This window comes from Durio zibethinus, chromosome 12, assembly GCF_047325235.1.
Source record: "Durio zibethinus cultivar Kanyao isolate XHJ-2024 chromosome 12, ASM4732523v1, whole genome shotgun sequence".
NCBI classification, from domain to species: Eukaryota; Viridiplantae; Streptophyta; class Magnoliopsida; order Malvales; family Malvaceae; genus Durio; species Durio zibethinus.
In genome coordinates, this window is record NC_143173.1 from 12,214,435 (window position 1) to 12,239,947 (window position 25,513).

The 25,513-nt window shown below is 29.6% G+C and overlaps 1 long non-coding RNA gene and 1 pseudogene across 2 annotated transcripts; one reads left to right on the forward strand and one right to left on the reverse strand.

Annotated features, from left to right (window-relative positions):
* The first annotated feature begins 9,379 nt into the window (after window positions 1-9,379).
* Window positions 9,380-13,108, forward strand: LOC111297533 (putative receptor-like protein kinase At3g47110; annotated as a pseudogene). The gene is made up of 2 exons (XR_016326259.1): window positions 9,380-12,096; window positions 12,340-13,108. The product of XR_016326259.1 is annotated as a putative receptor-like protein kinase At3g47110 (transcript).
* A 267-nt stretch (window positions 13,109-13,375) lies between these two features.
* Window positions 13,376-14,744, reverse strand: LOC111297535 (uncharacterized). The gene is made up of 2 exons (XR_016325908.1): window positions 14,333-14,744; window positions 13,376-13,816 (listed from the first exon to the last, which is right to left on the reverse strand). It is a non-coding gene; the product is annotated as an uncharacterized LOC111297535 (long non-coding RNA).
* Window positions 14,745-25,513: the final 10,769 nt, after the last annotated feature.

Here is a 25,513-nt window from a genome sequence, read left to right on the forward strand (position 1 = left end):
ATTTTCTTTTTTCTATTTTTTTATTTTTTTCCAAAATTAAATCATGAAAAAAATACTAAAAAAACACATAAATAAAACACTAAATAAAATAAATAAAAAATATTAAAAAAATAAAAATGACTCGGCTGGAACGGCTCAGTGCGGCTTGGCTTCAAACACAAAATGTGGCTTAAAAACACGATTCGAGAAAATTGGCTTGGCTCGACTATAGGGTCTGGTTGGGATGTGGGTCAGCAAAACGGGTTGCGCTCAGATCAGGTTGGCCTGAATGAAAAACATGCGGATCCTAGAACCATTTAAGGCAAAAACAACATTGTTTTGAAGTGGGTATCAAGGCCTAATTTAGTCTTTTTTTCGCCAGATCTCCTCTGTTCCTTCTCTCTCTACTTCCTATTCTCTTTCTCTCTCTACAAACCCAAGAACACTAATTGAACATTCACTAGATTTTGGGAATTTTCACCGAAATCTAAGGAAGTTCACCAAAAGTTCGTCAGATGTTGGCCAATTCTGGAAATTAGTTGCCAAAAACTGAAAAACTTGCCAAAATCTGGGAACTTGCTAAAAACTCATTGAAAAATTCAATCAATGCCGAAAAATTCATCAAAAAATTCAACCACCGTTGAAAAATTCAACGAAAAACTGAAAATTTTCCAAAAAAATTTCCAAAAAAAAAAACTTCTTTTTAACCCAAAATTTTTTCCAAAGTCTCCTAACTATCTTCTGACTTCCTTTTGCGTGATCTCATTTATGTTTATTGATTTGTGTTTTTTGTGTGATTTTCTTATATGTTTGTTGTTTGATCTGTGGAGGTATTTATAGAGTGTAATCAAAAGAGTTTTCTGATTAACTCTAAGTCCACCATTTCACAGGAATTCTATATTATCATAAAATCATCAGAATTATCTGATAAAAATTAAAACCAACTAGGATTCTGCCAACGACAGAATATTTATCAATTTTTTTTTATATATATATCACTATTATCTTATCATTTAACAATAAAACAAATAATCAAAATAAATAAAAGTAAAATAACAATACATAAATAAAATAAATAAATAAATGAAAAATGAAAAACAAATAAATAATAATAATAATAATATATACTTAGGCCTAACTATTTGGACCCCTATTAAACCAGGCCCTAGTTGGTTTGGGCTTAAACCAATTTGAGTGTCTACAATGTCTATCTATTTACCAATCAAGCTCTAGTTTGGCATTGTAGATTGTTAAAGTAATATAGATGCAATTATTAGTATAAAGTTTTTTTTTTTATGTGTTGAAATTGATAGTTGAGTTTGTAGTTTTGGACAAAAAAAAAGAGAGTTCACACCAAAAAAATCAGGTCAGGGTAAATACAAATCTAACAGACCCACTTGTTTATTTTCCATTGGTATTATCTAAATAGATTCCACCATTCTTTATTCTTATGGTGCAAGTCTTTTTCTTTTTTGGCCAAATTCCTATATATTACCAAGTCTACAAAATCCCTTAAAGACATTCACTTAATCCTGATAATGAAAATAAAGGCACAAATGAAGCAAATAAACTTTTTGACTGGTCGAATCTGAATAAGTTTGATTTCAAATTATTGCCTAAAGGCTTGGCTAAGTTTTCAAGCTTAATATGCTTGATTTTTAAGAAATATATTGAAATATTTTAAAAAACTAAAAGATGAATATTTAGTATTTTTATTTATTTTTAAAAATTAAAATTTAATAAACAAATATTTTTATTAAATTTTAAATATTTTAGATTATCCCATTGTTATTGAGTAGAAAACATGGAAACTAATTAAATTCATCTTGCTGGGTGGTGTTATAGACACACTTTCAATGAAAAGGATTAATTAAATAGTCTAGCCTTTGAATATGAATTAATTTCTACCAATCAACCTTATAAATATTTTTTAAAAAAAACAATAAGAAAACTCAGGAAAAGGAATTTGCAAAGACAAGGTGCAGTTACTCTTTTAAACTATTACTTGACTGACTGATCAATTAAAAAATATCAGATGACTCTAATTGAATGGTAACTTAAGTTCCTTTCTCGTTGTCTAAACTATTGATTAGAAATAGAGAATAAAGATTTCTCTGAGAAGTGGGGATCCAGTTGAGAAAACCATGTTCAAGCTGATTTCATGTATGATTTTAAATTTTGCTAATTTCTTAATTTTGTCTCAACTAGGATTTAATCTCTTTCCATTCAATTTCCTGATGCTTAATTTAATATTACTTATACAAGCATTTAGTATAAAAGTGAAAAAAAATCATATTCCAAAGAGTATATATTAAGATGAGTAAGAAAAAACCCCACAAGATGAATAGATAATGAAAATGACAAAAAAAAAAGTGGAGGAAAGTATTTGTTGGGCCTAAAACAACAAACACTATAAGGCAAAAACAATATATTGCAATAAACCCATAACAATAGCAGCAATTAATAATCAACAATGCAAGAAAAATAAAGCACACTAAAATTTACATAGAAAACCCTTTAGTATAGAGGAAAAAAACTACGAACTACTAGAAAAATTCTCACTATCAAATAATTGATATACAAAGTTCTCCTCTAGCTAAAACTAATAGACAATTAGAGAAATCTTACCAAATAGGTAACTTAACAAATACATCATGGATTTGTTCCTAGAGAGCTTTAAACTCGATCTTCACCATTCAGAATGTAGAACTTTGAATCATAAACATGTTAACAAAATTTAGCTCAATCGGACCACGGATCGACTTTTGTTCAACCAACTCTCCCTTCCCCATTTTTTCTCTTTGTTTCTTGGCTTTTTTTTTCTTTTTATTCAGTGCCACCTCTCTTGTTTTTCCATGCCAAAAACTCAGTCCCTTTTCTTTTATTACGTAGGGCTCTTTTAGGGTAACCTAAAACACAAGGCCTATGGGCTTTGAATGGTCAAAACCATAGGAATGGGGCTGGATCCCATATACCTAATAATCTTCCCCCCCAGCCCCATTAGGAGGAGATTCATCACCATTCAATTTCATCGAAACTTACCTTGGCCAAGGAACCTATTCTAGCCAAGTTACTGTAGAGCTCAAACTTTTTCTTGAGAAATATCTTAGTCTACGTATTTACTATATTCTAATCAGTATAGACTTTCTTCAACTACATTTGCTATTCCTCAATTACTGAATGCAACCAATGATATCTAACATCAATGTGCTTTGTTCTAACATGATACATGGCATTCTTACTCAAATATAAAGCACTCTGGCTATCATAAAATACTTCATACTTTTTCTGATTCAACCCTAATTCTAGAAGAAAATGTTTCATCCAAAGCATTTCTTTACTTGCTTCAATTGCTACAATATACTTAGCCTCTATAGTTGACAAGGTAACACACTTTTACAACTTAGACTGCCAAGACATAGCTCCTCCTACAAAAGTGAATAAATACCATGAAATAGATTTCTTACCTTCAAGATCACCTGTCATGTCAGTATCAGTAAACTCTTCTAGAACTGGTTATGAAACTCTATAACTCAAACACATTTTTTAAATGCCTTTCAAATATCTGAAAATTTATTTCACTACTTTCTAGTGAACCTTTCTCGAATTAGAAAGAAATATGCTCACTACACTAGTTGCATAAGCAATATCAAGTTGTGTGCAAACCATAAAATACATCAAAGAATCGACTGCAAAATAATAAGGAATATTAGACATAGCTTGTTGCTTTTCTTTAGTCACCGGACAAGATTTCTTACTTAGATGAAAATGGTTAGCAAGTGGACTGCTAACTAATTTAGCATGTTGCACATTAAATCTACTAAGCACCCATTTAATATATTTTTCTTGTGATAAGCACAGCTTTCTAGCTCTCTTATCCCGAATAATATCCATATTGAGAATCTGCTTTGTTGGACCTAAATCCTTTATGTCAAAGGACTTAGACAATTGTTCTTTAAACCTACAAACCATACCAGCATTTTGTCTTACAATCAACATATCATCAATATATAATAAGAGAATAATAAATTTACTATTAGGAAATTTTTTGACATACACACAAGAATCTACTGTTGTTCTTTTATAGCTATGGCTCACCATAAAAGAATCAAACTTTTTGTACCATTGTCATGAAACTTGTTTCAAGCTATACAAGCTTTTCTTCAATTTGCAAACTAAGTGTGTAGACACCCATTTGTGTTCGAGGTCAATCAGTTCTGTGTTCAGGGTCAATTGAACTATGTCTAGGTTAATTGGTTGTGTTTTATGTTATATTATAGAATTATTATATTATATTATAGTATCATTATCATATTATTATAATTAGTATATTATATGATATTATATGATATTATTATTGTTATTATTTTATTTTCTTCTTTTCTTCTAACTATTGATTGAATGAGGAAACGAAAATCTAGATTGAATTCATTTGGTCAAAAGATCTTAATTCAGTATCCAAATCAAAGACTTTTGATTTGATCTAGACAAACAAGCAAAAATCTAGCCAGGAATCATGCCCAGACAGAACCAACCCAGGCGTAAATCTTGGGATTGGATTCTGTTCGTTTTTTAAAATTCATCCTAAGAGAACCTATAAATTGGAATGATCATTACAAAACAAGACACGGTGGATTTGGTGAAAAAAGGATTAGTGCTTGAAAAATCTAAAAATAGGTTCCTAAGCAGTAGGGGCTTCGAAAATTTTGGTTTTTAAGATTCTAGGATTGATTTTAAGTTTTGGGTTCGATTTTAGGTTGCTAAGGGTTAAGATTAGGTTCTCGAAGATTTTGGATCTAGAAAAATTTAAGGAAAATCTATGATTTTTTTGAAAAATCTAAGTTTTTCTAGAAAATATGAATTTTTTTATGAATGTTTGAATTTTTTGGCAAGAATTTGAATTTTTTGGTGAGATTACAGCTAGATTTCCAAAAATTGGCAGTAAACCCAATTTTTGATTAAATGTCTGAAGAATTTTTAGAGAGAAAAAAGAGAGTTTTTGGCCTAGAGAGAGAAGAGGCAGAAAGCTTATGAGGCTTGAAACACAGAAGGTGGCTTATATAGTAGCCCAGAATGACATTGTTTTGGACAACCAAGGATTCGAGCATTAACGCGTTGACTCGCGCTCTGACTCGACCCAATCACAAGGTTTCTTTTTCCATTTTATTTTTTGATTTTATTTTTTTAACTCACTTTATTTTTTATTTTTTATTATTTTTTGGTTTTATTTTTAAGAGATTTTATTTTTGCTATTTTATTTTTAAGAGATCTTAAGGTGAAAAAATTATCTGAAATTGTTATCAAATTATTAGGACAATTTTAAGACTAATTTTTAATATAAAATAATTTGGTAAATTACAAATATGATCAAGGCTTGGATAATCTGAAATCAAACGGGTACCATCCTTTGGGTAGGCGCTGTAAGGGTGCTATAACCTTCCCCATGTGTAACCGTACTCCCGAACCTAAATTCTAATTTTAAATATTAGAATCTACTAGTTAAAGATACCTAAGTCGATCTTGGGACTCCTCTTTAGATAGGACAGATTCAATCAAATGGTCAATTGCACAAAGACAAAAAAGATTGGTGGCGACTCCTCTAATCCATGCCTAGCTATAGTCCATGGATCTATACATTATGACAAAGTGTTTTTTTTTTTTCACTTTAAAACTTTCAGGCTAATCCATATAAATGTCCTTTTATAAGTCACCATGCAAACATGTAGTCTTAACATCAAGTTGCTCAAGCTCAAGATTCAAACTAGCTATTAATCCTAATACTACTCAAATAGAACTCATCTTCATAACTGAAGAAAAGATCCCATCCAAATCAATGCTAGGTTTCTAAGAAAAATCTTTTATCATCAATCGAGCTTTGTACCTCACTAGTTTATCACCATCTTTTTTCAACTTGAACATCTATTTATTCTTCAATGGCCTCCTCCCTTTCAGAAGTTTAACAATATCATATGTACCATTTTTTTGCAATGACTCTATTTCTTTTTTCATTGCTTTTAACCAGTGTTCTCCATCTGGAGTAGTCTGTACATTTTGGAAGTTCTCTATCTCCCCTTATTGGTAACTAAAATAAAATTTAAACTTGGATACCTAGTAGATAGCCTATGCTCTTTGGTAAATCTTCTAGATTGAGACTTTACATTACCTGATTCCTAAGATAGCTCCCCTTGCTCAATACTTTTTAGTGGAGAAAATTGTTTACCCTGCTTAACACTCTCAAGTAGAAAAGATTACTCCTCCCTACTTATAACTGATTGCATCTGTCTTATCACTAACTGTGGCTGGCTCATTAGTATCCTTAAGTTTTGTCTCTTGCTCATGTCCATCATCTATGGCTCTTTTTTATGAAATCCCTATATATGTTGAAACATTACACTCAATAGTAATCTGTGTAGTCTTCTCATTTTTCTCAAAGTCTACTATGGTTTTTTTCATGGAAGACCACGTTTCTATTTCTAACTATCTTTCTTTTTCGTGGATCCTATACCTTGTAGCCAAATTTTTCATCACTATATCCTATAAACACATACTGTATAGCTTTACTGTCAAGCTTTGACTTTCACTCCTTTGGCATATACATGAATGTTTTACATCCAAAAACTTTTAAGTGAGAGTATAAAGCATATTTTCTTATCCACACTATTTCTGAAATGTCAAAGCCCAAAAGAATTAATGGTGATCTGTTAAGCAAATAATAAGCTATGTTGGCTACTTCAACCTAGAATGGCTTTCGTAATTTTGCCATCCTCAAATTACATTTGACTTTTTTCACAATGGTTTGGTTTATCCTTTCAGCTATACCATTATACTGTGGTGTTCCAAGTTTTGTTATTTCATGCTTGATCCCATGCTTTGAATAATATTTTTCAAAGTCTTTGAATGTGTATTCTCTACCATTATCAATCTAAATACATTTTAAGGATAACCCTATCATCTTTTACACCATAGCATGAAATTTTTTAAAATACTACAGTATCTAACTTTTGTTTTTTAACATATACACTTAAGTCTTATGTGAAGTATCATCAATAAAAGTACCAAAATACCTTTTACCACATAATGACTCACCCTCAATAGGACCACATATATTAGAGTGAATAAACTCCAATATGTTTTCTTTTCTTTAATAGCACTTGCAAAAAGAAACTTTACGATACTTGCCAAACAAACAATGATCACATGAATCAAAAGGCATACCTTTGATCAACGTAATGAGAGATTGCCTTGCCAAAACCTGTAACCCCCTCTCCCTCATGTGTGCTAGCCTCTTGTGCCACATATTTCCTAAAACATCATTATCAACTACATTTATCTGGTTGTCGTTCAATTGCATCCATGTCTTATACATTGTACAGCATAGTTTTTCTCTTGCAACTATCATAGATCTTTTGAGAAGTTTTCACTATCCATTCTTTTGTTGACTCTCATATCCTTACTTATTAAAGATAGTAATAGCAAACAAGGTCATTCTCATATCTAGAATGTGTCTGACATCCTTCAAAGTCAACATGTAGTCCGTACTAGTTTGTATAATAATATCATCGATCATAATAATTTGTGACACACTTTTAGTTCCCATCTTGGTGTAACTAAAATCTCTTGTTTTTTAAGTTGTAAACAACTTTCTCTTAGGAATACAATGATATGCCCCTCTTGTGTCAATTATCCATTCAATATTGGGATCACTAACATGATTATAATCACCATGTGTACAAATCAAAGTAACTGAATCACTATCTGAATTCACTATTACAACATTGCCATCATCTAAACTCTTGCCTTTCTTATAGTTCTACTCTTGCTTCAAGATTTTACAGTATTGCTTTATATGACCTATTTTATCATAATGGAAACACTTCACTTTGTCTTTGAACTTTAATCTATGTTTAGACTTACTATGGCCTTTTGAGTTCTAACCTCTGTTGATGTTTTTACCCCTGTTCTTTGTGACAAAAGCTTGATTCATAGAGTCTAAATCTTTTTGCCTTGCTTCTTTATTAAGCATACTGTCTTTTATCATCTCCAATGTCACCTTATAATCAGGAGTTGAATTAAGAATAGTCACAAATAGAGATTTCAACTGTCTGGCAATGAACCCAAAAGAAATAACGCTTTCATTTCATCATCCATCTTAAGCTCTATAATAGTCATTCAATTAAATATATCTTGAAAATCACTCAAGTGCTTTGTTATCGATTGTCTATCCCTATACTGTAAAGTTGCAAGCTTCTTAACAAGCATAACTTTATTCATGCCTATTTTTCTTTCATACAATGCTGTCAATTTTTCTCAAATGTGGGCATCTGTCTCTTGTACTACATGATAGAACACGTTGATATCAAGCCTTTTTCTGATTGTGGCTAGCATCTTTTTGCCTAATTTCTTTCAACTTTTATCTTTTATATCTGCTAGTTTAGTTGAATCACCCAATATCGGCTCATATAAATCTTCGAAGCAGAAATGATCTTCCATCATATGCTTTCAAATTAAATAATTTGATACTGTCAATTTTATCATGGAACTTGTATCACCCTCTATAATCTCAAATAGAATTTACTTCTATCATGGGTTGCTTCTGTATTGATGTCTCAAAATAACTCTCGCTTTAATACCACTTGTTGGGCCTGAAGCGATAAACACAATAACGTAGAAGTAATATATCGCAATAAACCCATAGCAGTAGACAACAATCAACAATCAATGACGTAGGAAAAATAAAACACACCAAAATTTACGTGAAAAACCCTCGAGTGTAAAGGGAAAAAACCACGGACTACCATGAAAATCTCTACTAATAAATAACGGATATACAAAATTTTCTTCTAGTTAAAACTAGAGCTAATCAATAACTAGAGAAACAATTAGAGAAATCTTACCAAATAAGTGACTCAATAAATACACCCTAAATTTGTTTCTAGAGAGTTTTAAACTTGATCTTCATCATTCAAAATGTAGAATTCTGAATCATAAACCAGCTAACAAAAATTCAACTCAATCGGATCACGAATCAACTTTCGTTTAACCAACTCTCCCTTCTCCCTTTTAGGGTAGCTTAAAACACAAGGCTCATGACCTTTAAATAGTCAAAACCATAGGAACGGGCCTGAACCCCACATTTCTAACGGTATTCACTATAGAAAGCATTGCTCAATAATGATAAAAAAACCCAGGAAAAAGGCCAACCCCAAATAGATGCTTCCACTTAAGCAATTTCTACGCACATGACATTCAAAGTCAAAAAAATTGAAGCAATTGACGGGATATACAGTTGCATAATATCAGAGTTTCAAAATTTCTTATATTGCACACTAGTTCTTGTTGATGAACCCAAGTACTCTCAAATAGCAATCAATCTCATCAATTAACAAATTGATTCGGGTTGATGGAGCTACCGAATAAGCATTTGATAGTGTTCAGCTCGTTTTTCCTCGTTTACGTTGAAGTTATAATTCTTCTCTCATGCTTCAACCTACAAGGTCTTTACTCGGTTGGTTTAGCAGTTCCTTTAGTTAGTGGAAATAACACAGATCAACAAGCTTTACTCGAGTTCAAAGCCAAGATAACTGGTGATCAGCTCAGCGTTATGCATTCCTGGAATAGTTCCATCCATTTCTGCCAATGGCATGGTGTTGCATGCGGTCGCAGACATCAAAGAGTCACCAGGTTGGAATTGCAATTCCAGAAACTCACGGGATCTCTATCACCAAACGTTGGAAATTTGAGCTTTCTCAGGGTGTTGAATCTTGCAGGCAACAGCTTCAACAACGAAATTCCTCAATAAATTGGACATTTAAGAAGGTTGGAAATATTTCAATTGCCCAATAACTCCATCAATGGTAAAATTCCTTCCAATTTATCTGGTTGTTCTAAGCTTAGAGGTTTTGATATTAGAAGCAACCAACTGACTGGAGAAATACCGGGTTTGCTTGGTCCTTGTCAAAACTAAAATATTTAAGTTTTTTCAATAACAGTTTAACAGGGAGTATCCCACCTTCCTTGGGGAACATATCGTCTTTGGAGACACTTGTTTTGGGTAAGAATGAACTGAATGGGGTTATTCCTGGATCTCTTGGGCAACTGACAAATCTTTCATTTTTTTCTATAGCAGAAAATGCAATTTCTGGAATTGTTCCTGTCTCAATTTTCAATCTCTCTAAGATTACAAATTTGATATTGGCGTTAACAAGATTCAAGGTACTCTTCCTTCTGACTTGGGAATCACTATGCCGTATATTGAATTCTTTCCCATCGCGCTAAACCAAATCACTGGACAATGCCCGGTTTCAATATCCAATGCCTCAAATCTTGAGGTTCTTCAAGTTTCATTAAACCAACTTAATGGAAACTTGCCTTCATTTGAACAGCTGGATAAACTATCACGATTGCGCATATTGAAAAACCATTTTGGAGATGGGGGAGTAAGAGACTTAAACTTTCTCTGTTCTTTATCCAATACTGCCAAACTAGAAGAACTAGACATGGCCAAAATAATTTTGGAGGGGTATTACCCGAGTGCATTAGCAATTTGTCTAGCACCATTTTGTTTCTAGCAATACTACAGAACCAAATATTGGGAAGAATTCCAGCAGGGATTGAAAATCTCATCAATTTGGAGTTACTAGATGCATCAAATAATCTGCTATCAGGTTCTATTCCCCTTGTTATTGGAAGGCTTCAGAAGCTAAAGAAATTTTATGCTCATTATAATCATTTTCTCTCTGGGCCTATTCCCCCTTCTATTGGAAATTTGACAATGGTAACCCAACTTTATTTAAATAGTAACAATCTTCAGGGCAACATTCCTCGAAGTCTAGTTAACTGCAAAAGTTTGGTTGCATTGGATCTTTCTCATAACAATCTAAATGGATCTATACCCCCTGAAGTAATTGGACTCTCATCATTGTCCATTCTTATAAACTTATCATCCAATCATTTGACCGGTATGCTTCTTGTTGAAGTAGGAAATCTGAAAAATCTGAGTAGTTTGGATGTTTCTCATAATAGGTTATCCGGTTTGCTTCCAAACAATCTTGGTAGCCGTGTAAGGCTGGAGTACCTGTTCTTGGATGGCAATTTGTTCGAAGGGCCCATTCCTTCATCTTTGAGTTCATTGAGAGGTCTTATGGCATTAGACATATCTGACAATAATCTTACTGGTGAGATTCCAGAATTTCTTGTGAGCTTTGGGTCATTACAGTATTTAAATTATCTTTCAATGATTTTGAGGGTATGATACCAAATGAAGGAGTCATTAACAATGCCACTGCTACATTCGTTAAGGGAAATAGCAAGCTTTGTGGAGGCATCCCCGAGTTACACTTGTCCAGATGCAACTGGAAGGCATCCATCAGAAGATCAAACACTTCCCTCAAATTAAAAATTGCGATTGCTTTTGTAATTTTGGGACTTTGGTATTCTCATTTCTCCTCATTTTGTGGTTCAGAAAGAAGAAAGAGCAGCCAACAGCAACTTGTGCAGAAAATTCACTTTTACAGTTATCATATCAAAACATCGTAAGGGCTACTGATGGATTCTCCTTGCAAAATTTGGCTGGTTCAGGTAACTTCGGTTCTGTATACAAAGGAATTCTTGAAGAGAGTGGAGTAGTTATTGCTGTTAAGGTGCTTAATCTTCTTACTCATGGAGCTTCCAGAAGCTTCTTAGCTGAATGTGAGGCCTTGAAGAACATTAGACATCGGAATCTTGTCAAGGTATTAACAAAAATTTCAGGTGTTGATTATCAAGGCAATGATTTTAAAGCATTGGCTTATCAATTCATGGTAAACGGAAGCTTGGAGGATTGGCTGAATCCATCTGTTGGCATGAATGAACAGGAGACAGTGAGAAACCTGAATTTCTTCCAAAGGGTAACTGTGGCAGTAGATGTTGCTCACGCACTGGAGTATCTGCACCACCATTGCGATACTCCAATTATTCATTGTGACCTCAAGCCAAGCAATATTCTACTTGATGAGGAAAGGGTTGGCCATATAAGTGACTTTGGCTTAGCAAAAATCCTTTCTGCTGACAGGCTTAACAATTCTATTACTCAGTCAAGCTCCCTCGGAATAAGAGGAACTATTGGTTATGCTCCACCAGGTAAGTAAATTTTATTCATTTCTTCCATTTTAATACTTTTCTCTTAGCACAACATGATTCAAAATCAAAACATATAATGTGGAAGTAGTTTTTGGTTAACAAAAAATTACTACATTACCTAAGTTAGAATGTAATTTTACATGTTTAAAGCTTGGATGTCAGAGGCTATATCTTTATATTTTTCAAAGGATCTCCTCTGCAATTATTGCTATAGTTTATATATTTGTGATGAGTTAATTGTAGAATATGGCATGGGAAGCGAGTTGTCAACAAAAGGTGATGTGTATAGCTTTGGCAACCTCTTGCTAGAGATGTTTACGGGAAAAAGGCCGACTAATGAAATGTTCAAAGAAGGTTTCAGCCTTCACAACTTTGTTGTGGCAGCTTTGCCTGAACAACTGATTGAGATTACAGATCCCATTCTTCTTGAAGAGCAAGTCAAACAAGGAATGACAGACATCTTCAATTCTTGAATTCAATATTGGAAATAGGAGTCATTTGTTCTGCTGAATCACCAAGCGCGCGGATGGACATGAGTGATGCCGTTACCAAGCTTTGTTCTATTAGAGACAAGCTTCACCCTACTCGATTGCATCGTGAGGGCCAAACTTTACATGCTGCTCAATCAGCAGGTAAACAATTTGCATTATGCTTAACAAAATACTCAAAACCATTACATGACTTCAGGCATATTTCCACTTCTTTTCGGATAAATTCTGTGTTCAGATGATTTGAACAAGTAAATTGTTTTTTGGTTACATTCTTTTGAAGTAAATATGATGGTTTAATTTAGAGATTTCCTTGTTTTCATATGGTTCAGGTATCTGAGGAGCCATAAAAATGGACTTGAGAGGCTTAGGTGCAGCAAAGTACTGCCAGTTCTTTATTTCGCTTTGTATCTGGTATTTGCAGAAGTAGAACTTTTCCAACAAGCACTCGAGTTGGAGAAGAGAAAAATAAAGAGCAAGTTTGTCCACCTATTATTGGTGTATGTAATTTGTATGAATTTTCTTTTCTTGTGGATTATCATCAAATCAGAATTCAGAATAAAGCAAATAAGTTGTTCTGCTACACCTTTTTCAGCTGGTTAATATAATTTTTCTTTTATGTTTTTATTTTTTAGAAAAAATAAGACAATTAAATCAATCCATTTAGTTCAAAAAATAAGCTAAGTAACATTCCCCCTTGATAAACTAGTTAGATAAAGTGACACCAATGACACCTGGGTGAACAAATTTTATAATATCTACGATGCTACTTAACTCACAAATATTAATAGTAGAAATTCAACATTGTCCATGTGCATGTTGAGATAGAACCATAACTGTCTCCTTGTTAATCTAGGGAGATATAGCACACTCTCGTGCAAACAAATCATGTTTCAGAGAACTAAAGGAATATTTCAAGGCATGAGTAAAGATGATGAAAAGCATAATATCAATACCTGCACACAACTTTTAGCACATAATTAGAAACCGGAATAATTAAAACAACGCTCTTTCTTTGTTTTGATTCGGACAAGTAACAAATTGGTAAAAGCATTAGCATATGGCTTCAATTGAAAGGTACCTTCTCCCTTTCTCTGTTATTGGCTTTGTTGTTTTCACAGGTGACCTCCCTCATTCTATAAAATTCAACTTTGTATCAATCAGCTTCCTCGATTATATAGCTAAGCAACTCCTTCTCCCTCTTTTCCTTCTCCAATCGAATCGCATTTTCCCTAAGCAATTACAACAGTAAAAATGCCCGATATAGAATCACTGAATCCGATGAAATTCGCAACATCTCACACATTTTCATTAACAGAACAAAAACATTACCCAAAAAAATTGAATCTAAATTAAGAAAAAGAATTTTATAAATTTGAGGAAACAATTTTTTTTAAAATAATAGAAATTATAATTCCCAAATGTTCTCCGAATTCAATCTCTGAAAATGAAGAAATCCAAAGAAAAATAAAACCCTATAATATTTCCTTTTAATTACCGAATTGACCCATAAATTCTGAATATTTCCCTACTTAAAATCTAGTAACGTACTATGACTTTACTAAACATATTTAAAAAATTTCCAAAAATTAAAACTTTGTCACTAAATCTCTTTATTTCATATTTCTAAAATTGCTAAGTGCCAAAATAATAACTTTAATTTCTACTTTTTAATTTCCTCAAAAATTTCTCAGTAACCAAAAATAGGAACATCAAAAAACAAAATTATAAAAAAAAATTTCAAAAACCTTCTCCATTCCCTGAGAGCAACGCCTTCCTCGGGCTCCATCTCCTCCCGCGGACGCAAAATGGTGGCATGGTCCAACTCGGAGGTCGCGAAAGAGTCGAATTGCTGAGACGGTTCGTAACCGGCGTAGCCGCTGTCTTCGTCTCCCTAGTATGGAACTGAGTCGAAAGAGTGGACCGAGTGGTCGCCGAGTTGAGTGAACGAGTCGGGGAATATTGACATTCTTTTGTTTCTTCAAGATATTGTACGGACACGTTAAAGATTTAATTTTTATTGAAAAAAAAAAAAAACCAAAATGGCTATGGAAGTTGGAAGTCTGAGGTCTCTGTCTGAAGGAAGGCTAAAAGGAAAGGGATAACTCTTTATTTGGGTTTGATCAATTTTTTGGGCCTTTATTTGGGTTTCAATTTATAATTTGGAGATCCATAAAACTGTAATAAATACTAAATATAGTTAATTAATATATCTGATTTTCTTGATTTAATTTATTTATAAAGAAATTTTGGACTCAATATTTCCTCTCTAATTATCTTATTTTCATTTTTTTTTTTATAGGAGGTCACAACAGTTACATTAGGTAATCCATCGAATTGCAAAAGCAGCCAAGTTTCAAATTCCTCTGTTGCTGATTGAGTCAGAGTCTTACACGAGAGGACCATTGAGCTTAACACCATATAGAATATGTAGTCAGGTTTTCAGAAACATCAGATGAGATTGCCTGTCGGTTCTTCTGATATCCACAATGGCTTGGAGAACAGAAGCAGAAATGAACCTGTGATATGCTTTTTTGTCTGGAATGTGTTGTTGATTCAAGCAACTGGTTTAGTGTGACAGAATGTAGCCAATTTGCTAAAATGATAGAATACTGTTTTTTTACCAAAAGACAATTTCCAAATTCAGAAGCCTGACATTTATATTCAGGAGTTATTTTGCTTAAACATGATGTTGAAGTGGAGTAAAGCTCCTGTTCACGTTGCTGCTGTCATAACCTGAGTTTATGCGGTCCATTACTCTAGGAAATGGAGCTATCATGTTCCCTGGACGCATCACATATGCTTATCATTAAGCCTATTTTATGGAGGATTGCTGCCTTAGTTTTAAGTGTAATTATTTGTGGTGAAAATTAGAAAATAGGGCATTGTTATTTAATTTTCTGTCTTTTAGATACTGTTGCTAAGTCATTGGAGAATTGCCTTAAAGAATACATGGCTCTATCAGTTTCAAGTTGTCTTAACTTGTATTAGTCCTTTTGCTCTCTTTTGGGGTGATAAAAAAGAGGATTCCATTTTCTGTTTTTTGGGAGTCAGTTATGTTCTTTCATGGAAAAGGTTAACAAGAACTGGTTGTATGTAAATTCATAGTTCATATATTAAAATAGAAAATTTTAAGATTTAGATGACATGTTAAATATTTTTCTTTCTCCTGAGAATCTCTAGCAATTATATTGTAGCCTACAAGTTATGTGATTAAAAAATTTAGCTTCTGATCAATAACTTGTCCAACAAACAAAAAGGCATTCAATTCCAAGCTAAACAACTAAACTGCAAAACATGTAGGGAGTTGATTTCAGAATAAAAAAGAATCAGACACCTTCTATTTTATTGGTTTGTATTTTCAACTTTCATTTCCATTTTTCCTACTATCAATATCAAATGCTCTTATAATTTGACCCAAAAAAAACAATATATATATATATATCATCTATATATAAAAGCATGAACTTTAAAAATGTTAAAAGCAAATGACATAAATACTTTTATAAATTTTAAGAAATAACAAATTTACCTTTAAATTTCTAGTATTTTTTATTTATGTAATAAAGATTATTTGCCATAAATATATAACTTTTATTAGTTATTTACTTAAATTTAAATCTAAAAGTGTTAAAAATGAATAACATAAATACCCTTATAAATGTCAAAAAATAACAAATTTATATTTCAATTTCTAGCATTTTTTATTTATTTAATAAAGATTATTTGTCATTAAATATATAGCTTTTATTTATTTAAATTTAAATCAATTAAAAATTTACAAATAAAATTTATATTAAATTAAACTACATTGAAAATTTATTTGTGGGATATAATGGATCTATTGTCCAAAATTAACTCAAATTTACTCTCATCTTTATTTATTGTTTCAATTAAGGTGAACAATTCTTATGGCAATTTTGCAAGCATCAATCCTAAGCTATTGGTAACTTCGCCATCTCCAAAATTATCTAATTTTACATGTAAAAAATCTAATTAAAGCGTTCAATGAATCACATAATGCTAATGTTGGTGAAGGAAGTGCAATTGATTTGCAATTGATTTAATATTAGTTTTTGTTAATGAGAATAACAATTATAAAATTTTAAATAAAAAAATACAGAAAAAAATTAATTAAAAGGTCAAACTAAAGTACAAGAATGATATATTAAAAAATTATTTTAAATAACTAAAAAAATTTACTTATGTTATTAATGATCAAATGATCAACTCATAAAACATATAAATAATAAAATTATTATCACACATATGTAGTTAATATATTAAAACAAAAAATTAAAAGAAAAAATAGAAAAAAAAAACAAATATGCTTAAATTACTTACTTATGATTATTATTAATAAATTTATTTATTAATATAAATTGTTTATACAATTGTTTTTATAACAACTAAAGAAACAAACTTTATATAATTGTTTTATTCCTATGCACATTAACTTTTCATATCATTCTATTTGTCTTTTCATTTGATGTGAATAATCATTTTACTTATAAAAAAAGGAGTTTAACAATAAAAATAAAGTCATTTAAATTAAATTTTATAAAAAATTACTAATGATATTTTAATCAATCACTTTTAATATTTTTGGGATTAAAATTTTATTAGGGGTTTAGTCAATCATTTTAACATTTTTTAGTCTAATTATAAAAAAAAGAGTCTAATAATAAAAAATTTCATTTAAATTAAAATTTATAAAAAAAATTACCAAATATATTTTTGTCCATCGCTTTCAACACTTTTAGAATTAATATTTTAAAAGTTTAAGTAATTTGTTTGAAGAAAATATATCTAGTATGCCTATGCCCAAGTTTAAGATTCCGTTATTTGATGGAAATAGTAATTTTATGTTAGAGCAAAGTACGATTTAAAATCTGTTAGTACAATAATGATTGAATCAAGCATTAAAAAATAGTAAGTCTAAGAAAATATCTAACAGTAATTAGAATATAATTCAAAAGAAAGCTATTAATACTATTAGATTGACGCTAGCCTCAGAGGTAAAGTACAATATGTTAATTGAAAGTATTCCGAAGAGCTTGTGGGATAAGCTTAAGGGTATTTATGCATCGAAGTCATTGATTAATAGATTATATTTAAAGATAGATCTGTATTCTCTGAAGATGGAAGAATGTGTGAGTCTTCATAATTACCTAAATGAATTTAATAGGTTAGTTTCTTAATTGCTGGTGATTTCTGTTGATGAGTTAGAAGATGAAGAAAAGGCTTTAATTTTGTTGTCATCTTTGCCTAAGTCCTATAGACTATTAGTTTAAACTTTGTTGGTGAGTAAGTCTACTTTAAAATTGACTGATGTGACTGTCATGTTGTGTGAAAACAAAAGTTTTATGAGAACATAGACTCATCACTTGGAAAGAGTACGAACTCTAAAAGTATTAAAAGTGAATGACATAAATACTCTTATAAATTTTAAGAAATAACAAATTTACCTTTAAATTTCTAGCATTTTTTATTTATTTAATAAAGATTATTTGTCATTAAATATATAGCTTTTATTAGTTAGTTATTTAAATTTAAATCTAAAAGTGTTAAAAATGAATAACATAAATGCCGTTATAAATTTTAAAAAATAAAAAATTTATATTTCAATTTCTAGCATTATTTATTTATTTAATAAAGATTATTTGTCATTAAATATATAGCTTTTTATTTATTTACATTTAAATCAATTAAAAATTTACAAATAAAATTTATATTAAATTAAACTACATTAAAATTTTATTTGTGGGATATAATGGATCTGTAGTCCAAAATTAACTCAAATTTACTCTCATCTTTATTTTTTAAATTCTTTTTTGTTAAATTTCATAAGTAATAATTTAATCAAATTCATATAAAACACATTCTCATCCTATGGGCTATGGCATACTATGAGTCCATGATATTGAACAAAACACAAATAAAATCTTTTCCTTGTTTCTCAATTACTAATTGTTTTAGTCTAAATTATTAGATCATAATGTGTGTGCCCCTAAAACGTTTAACTTTATCTTAAGTAAAGCATATAATTTTTCATTTTCAAGATACAATCTAATTTACTTTTTATCTTCTTTAATGGTACATATCATGAGTCCTTAAATATATTTTTATTTTTTATTTATTTAATTTAGATTAATTAAAATTAAGTTCATACAAAATTATGAATTAAATTATCAAAAAATTATTCAAAAAGAGTAATACATGTATTATGGTAAGTTTGTATGTTTGAATTTTTTTATTTTTATGATAAATATACATTTATATGTTTAATGATTGTAATCATGCCTTAACATTATAATGCCTAAATGAATATTTACTTTATCTCATGTATCTTTGAATTGTTACTATACTTAGTTTTTATTTTATCTTCTATAGATTGATTCTATACTACACCCAAGGTAATTCAATCTATCATTATTTTTTTTATATTTAATTTCAAATATTTAGTACTTAGATATTTTTATAAAACCAAAGTCAATATTGCTAAGAAACATTAATTTTGAAGAAAAGAAATTATTTGATATATTGTTAGTTGAGTTTTTTTTCTTTCTCAAGTAGGTTAAAAAATTAACACATCACTTATTTTTTTTTCAATTAGTATTTTTGAATATACTCTAAAGCCTAAAAGGTATATATAATGCTGCTAACTTCATTTATGAAATTTAAAAACTATATTATCAATATAGTTTATGATTTTTCTTTGAAAATATAAATTTATTTTTTTCAATTAAGAATATTCTAACATATTTTTGTGTTTTGATAGTAAAAAATATTGATTAATTATATACGATTTGTTGAATGATCAAAGCTTTGTTAGTTCTCTAACCAATTATTATATTCTTTGAAACAATAATGTTATAGTTCATTTCATTTTATTTGTTTATATACTTAAAGTATATGATTATTGATTTGTATTCTTATCATGAAAGTACCTATTTAATAATTATTTGTACTTTTATGAGTGTGTTTATTATACATAAATACATATATCATCTATGATATATACATAAAAATTTATGAACTCTAAACAATATTAAAAGTGATTTTTTAATTTGGTAGACTCCTATTAATAATACATTACATGTCAATCATGTATGTCTAACTAATTCTTTAATTCATAAAGAAAGGAAGACTTATAATTAACTCATTAATCACATGAAAAAAAATTTTGAAGTATGAGGATACGAAATAAAATATATTTGTTTATATAGTTTTATAATTAAGATAAAAAATTAACTCAATTGATAAAATGAAATTATATATATACAAAAATAAGATAAATGAATCAATTTATATTTCATATAGATCCTAGGATTACTAAATTAGACTTTTTATTACTCAATGGGTCAATGTATCATAATATATATGAAAATGATAAAAAATAAAAAAAGTATTAGATTAATAGATGATAATGTAAGCTTTGATTTTTTTTTTCAATTAATGTGTAAAAAGTGCTCCATTTGGAATTTAGTCAACTTTACTATAAATAGTTATTTAAATTTTAGTTAAAAATTTAGAATACTGACAAACATGTGTATACTTTAGATTTTATAACTTACTTTAAATAAGAGATTTTATAATTAAGAAAATGTTTAATATATATCTATATTATATATAAAATGTGATAATTTATTGAATTATCTCTACTTATTTTTATTTAATATTTTTTAGCAAATTAAAATATTGTCTACTTTTTATTTTTTATTAAAATAGTTTTTCTACATATGAATATTTAAGTGTTTGTAACACATTTCACCTATTAAAATATTTTACACAATTAAATTAATTATATAGGATTTAGTGATAAATAAATTATAACATAGTAATAAATGTATAATATTCCCTCTGTCTTTTTTTTTTTTTTACATCTTTTCTTTATGGGATGTCCCAAAATTGTGTTTTAGTTTTTGTTTTAAACATCTAAAACTCTTGCTTTATTATATTTTAAATTATTTTTATGATATTTTTTACTTTTTAACATTAAAAATCATAAAACTTTAATTTTATAAAAAAATTTAATTTTAATATTAAATACATTAAAGTCAAAACTTTTTTTTTAAACTTCATGAAATTCAATACAAGACAAACAAATTAAGATGGAGAGAGTAATAGCAGCAAATTATTGATGATATTTTTTTATAAATAAGTGATAATTTAGACAAAATCAATATTAACTTTATATTAAATCAATGATAACTGTATATTAAATTATAGATAACTTAATAGTAAATAAATAATAATTTAATAATAAATAATTGATAAGATAGTTGTATGCCAGTGATAATATAATAATAAATACATAATAATATAATCATAAATTACAAATAACTTAATAGTATATCATTTATAGATAATTGTAAGTACATAAGAATATAGTCGTTTAGTAAGGATAATTTAATAAAAATAAGTGATAATTTAATAGTAAATTAATGGAAACTTAATAGTAAATTAATAATAATTTAATAGTAAATAAGATTCAGTTTAATATTTCTTCCATCTAAGTAAAATTGTCACATTTTTATTTTTGTTGGTCAATTCTTTTAACTTTAATCACTTATTATTTTATATTTATTATTGATAAAAATATGAAAAAATATATTTTAAAAACTTTAAATGAAGTGGTTTCTAAATATATGTTTTATAAAATTTGATTTATTAAAATATTTAAAATAATAAATTATAATTTATAGAATTCATACTATTATTAGTATTATTAATTCATATATTTTAACTTAAAATATTATGTACTCGAGAAAATAACTTATAGATAATTTTTTTATGGCATCTTTTAATAAGTTTAGACTCATTAATTTTTTTTTTCATTGTAAAAATATCTTTAAAGAATAATTTTTTTGTATAGTTATTATGAGTGTTATAAAGAATATCACATAACATAACAATTTATTTTTATTAAAGATATAGCATTAATCTAGTGTGTGTGTGTATGAATATATATGCATTCTTATCTCTGATGAATGGTATTCCATCATTAGATATGGAAATAGGGATTTTTTTTCCTTCTATGTTGCAGTGAAAGTCAAGGCAGGATCAGAAATATCTGAAACTTGGGAAAATTGAATATGTGGATCTGAAGTGAGTTATGCCTTGGACACCAAAAGTTAAGAAAATTTCCAACTCATTAATTGCTATAGCATCCTTTTGAATGGCGCTAGTTTTAATTGGTACATGAATGTGATGCAGTTTCACTGCATATAATCATGCGTTTGGATATTTTGGCACTTAGGAAATCCTTAAAAAAATCTATTCGAATTCTTGGCATTGGAAAATTTTTCTACCTCTTTTAATGCAGTGTCATCTTCAATTAGTCTTTGCGGTCAAATCTGGTTGGTAATTAGTATATGGATGCCCGTTAAGAAACATGATAATAATAGCCACCAGAAAACTGATCTTGAACATGACAGTAACTATTTATTTCGCCAACAGTAGCTTATTGATAGAGTATTGAACTCTTAATTTTAGTGATTTAATGATTGACAGTAAAAAAACAAAAACTATCTAGTCTCTATTGGTTGGTGGTCCATAGAAGTTCTTATATGTGAAAGTAACTAAAAATATCTCAGTTCAACACCTACCTTTGAAATTTTGTAGTCTGGAAGAGACACTTTGCCTTAATTTCTTTGAGAATCTATGGCTTCAGTCAAGTCTGGGAACTATATCTTTAGTTGTCTCAAAAAGAAATTCATGTAAGAATATTGGATTTAGCTTCAAGTTCTTAATCTTGTGTCTAGATTTGATGAATAAAATTCCACCTCTAGTATTTCAGCTTTCATGAATAATAATACACTTTTTCTCGTGCCTATTGCTTAACATTCTTGGATTGAGAATGAGTTTATGTCCAAATTTGTCTGGTAGGTTATTTAGCTACATTTAAAACCAGACAAAAGAATTTTATAAAGCTTCTGTTTCTATTCATTTCTCGAGAGTAGCTTTTATTCAAGGGAAATTGACCCATGCACCATGCAGACGCAACCATATCTGGTACACAAAGAAATCACAACTTTCTTCTTTTCTTTTTCCACAAAGAAATCACAGCGTAACTAACTATTGTTTCCATGTATATTACAAATAACATACAATTGGGGGGGGGGGGGGGGGAGGGGTCCATAATTTTCACCCTTCATAGATAGAATCCAAACTTTTCCTCTTCTATCATTTTTTTAACAAGAATTTATACCGAAATTGTTCATAAAGAAATTAAGATGAAAAAAAAATAAATAGGTGTATTTTCTGAATAGATTCCTAAAAGTGACTATATGGTCATCAAAGTCCAGGGGAGGGGAAAAAGATTATTAATGTTTAATGTTCCATGAATATGTAGCAACAATGTTATTGTGGGAGATGGCTACCATGGTAAGAAGATAAGACACAGCAAATCTGGAAGAAAAAGACAAACGCATCTAATTCAAAATTGGATGTAACAGTTTAATCATGAACAAAAGGATTAATTCTTTTGATCATTTTGTTTGCATTGAATCACTCTTGTTTTGATCAAAAGATAAGCTTCTTCCCCATCTTTTGATTTTCTCATTTTCAAGAAGTTAAAATTTAATGAATTTCCCTGAGAAGGAATATTATTTCATTTTCAAAAAAAAATAAAAAAAGAAACAGATCGAGAAAAGCACTGATTATCACCAGGTGTTACCATCAATGGAAGAGTTTTTTTTTTTTTCCTTTTGATGAAATAAAATGGAAGAATCCACATGTTTTATGCATGTCCATTCAATTCAGGCTATTTCCATTTTCCAGCTCTAAATAACTGGTTTTAATTTGACCATCATCTTCTGGTATGATCACCAACCATGGTGGAAACTAGAGTACTGATAATCAAGTCTAGTAATGCTTCAATCAAGTTAAATTTACTCATCACTACATACACTTACTCTTCAAATTAATGGTCAGTTTGTTAGTTTTCATTTCCAGACCAAAATTCCTGAAAATTTTCAAAGGTCATATGAATTAGGAAAATACTATAAAAAATTGATATAATATATAGTTCAAAAATATAACAATGATACATCTGAAATATGTCTATCTATTTATCAATAAAAATTTAATTTGGCAACGTAGATAGTTGGAGCGACATATACGTAATTATTAGTATAAAGTTTTTTTTTTTATGTGTTGAAATTGACAGTGAATTAATTTGGAGTTTGGACAAAAAAAAAATGAGTTCACACCAAAAACATAAGGTCAAGGTAAACGCAAATGCAACAGATCTACTACTTCATTTCCATTGTCATTATCTAGTTAGATTCCCCACCAAAAAAAATGAGTTCACACCAAAGAGGTCAGGTCAAGGTCATTGAGTAAATTCAAAGGCAGATTCTTGTTAACCAGAGTGTTAAGATCTAGTTGTCTTTTTCAACCTAATTTGAAGAGGTGAATTTCAGTAATCAATAATATATTGTAATCCTGGATATGAAACATGATGCAAGAAATTAATACTCTTTAATTGAAGTCTTTGATTCTTGGAAGACATAAGGTACAATGCTTTGTTTCACAAGAGGACTTTGTCACTTTCCTTAAACATCGGCAGAATTAGATTTCCCATTGATAATTTCCATATTTTATGTTATTTGAATGTTTACATCAATAGATTGACAGACAAGAACCAATTGCTAGGCTTCTGACTATCCGAATTCAGACATGATTGAACCTACCCCAAGTTTTTTTTTATGTCAGTTTCTGTTTAAATATACTGCTAGGCTAACCTGCTGCAATTTTTCTTTCTTCCCTGATCCACTCTACTCGAGACATTAGAATGCTATGAATGGAGAGCTCAAAAGCTTGGATGCTGCATATCTTCTTTTTATTTCACCTAAACTATGCATCTGCCGTGCTCGGAATGAAACTGATCAACTCGCCTTGCTTCTATTCAAGGAGATAACTGAAGATTGCATACACATTTCTAACTGAAGATCCAGTTGAAAAGTATGACAATTATACATCAATTGAAATATGTCTATCTATTTACCAATCAAAATATAGTTTGGCATTGTAGATAGTTGGAGTAATATAGACGTAATTATTATTATAAAGTTTTTTTATGTGTTGAAATTGATAGGTGAGTTTGTAGTTTTGCACAAAAAAAAAAAAAAAAAAGAATTCACACCAAAGGTATGAAGTCAAGGTAAACACAAATGCAACTGACCCACTACTTTATTTTCTATGGTCATCATCTGGTTAGATCCCCCCATTATTTGCTCCTATGGTGCAAGTCTTTTTCCAAGTCTACAAAGTCCTTTAAAGACTTCCAATTAATCCTGATAGTGAAAATAAAGGCATAAAGGAAGCAAATAGACGTGTTCATGGGTGATCTGAACGAGTGTGATTGGTCTTGGAAAATTCTTACCTAAAGCTTGACTAATCTTTCATGGTTAATAAGCTTGATTTTTACAAAATATATTAAAATATTTAAAAATACAAAAATATGAATATTTAACATTTTAAAATATATTTTAAAATTAAAATTTAATAAACAAATATTTTTAATAAATTCTAAATATTTTTGATCGAGCCCAAGCTTCAAATCTCCTGAGCCTTGGACAGATCGAGAAGCAAGTTTTCTTTTTATTTTACTAAAGAATTTTTTTTTCAATTTATTAAGGAGAGAACATATACAATTTATTTACTTAAAAATTTAAAGCAAGAAAAGAAAAAAACAAAAACTATCAATTTTCTCAATCGGCTGGTGGTGCAGAGAAATTCTTATATCTGAAAGCAATTAAAAACATCTCTGTTCAGCATCTACCTTTGAAATTTTGTAGTCCAGACGAGACACTTTGCCTTAATTTCTTTGAGTATCTACGGCTTCAGTCAAGTCCGGTAACTATCTTTAGTCATCCCAAAGAGAAATTCATCAAAGGGACAGCACTCAAAGCAAATCATTC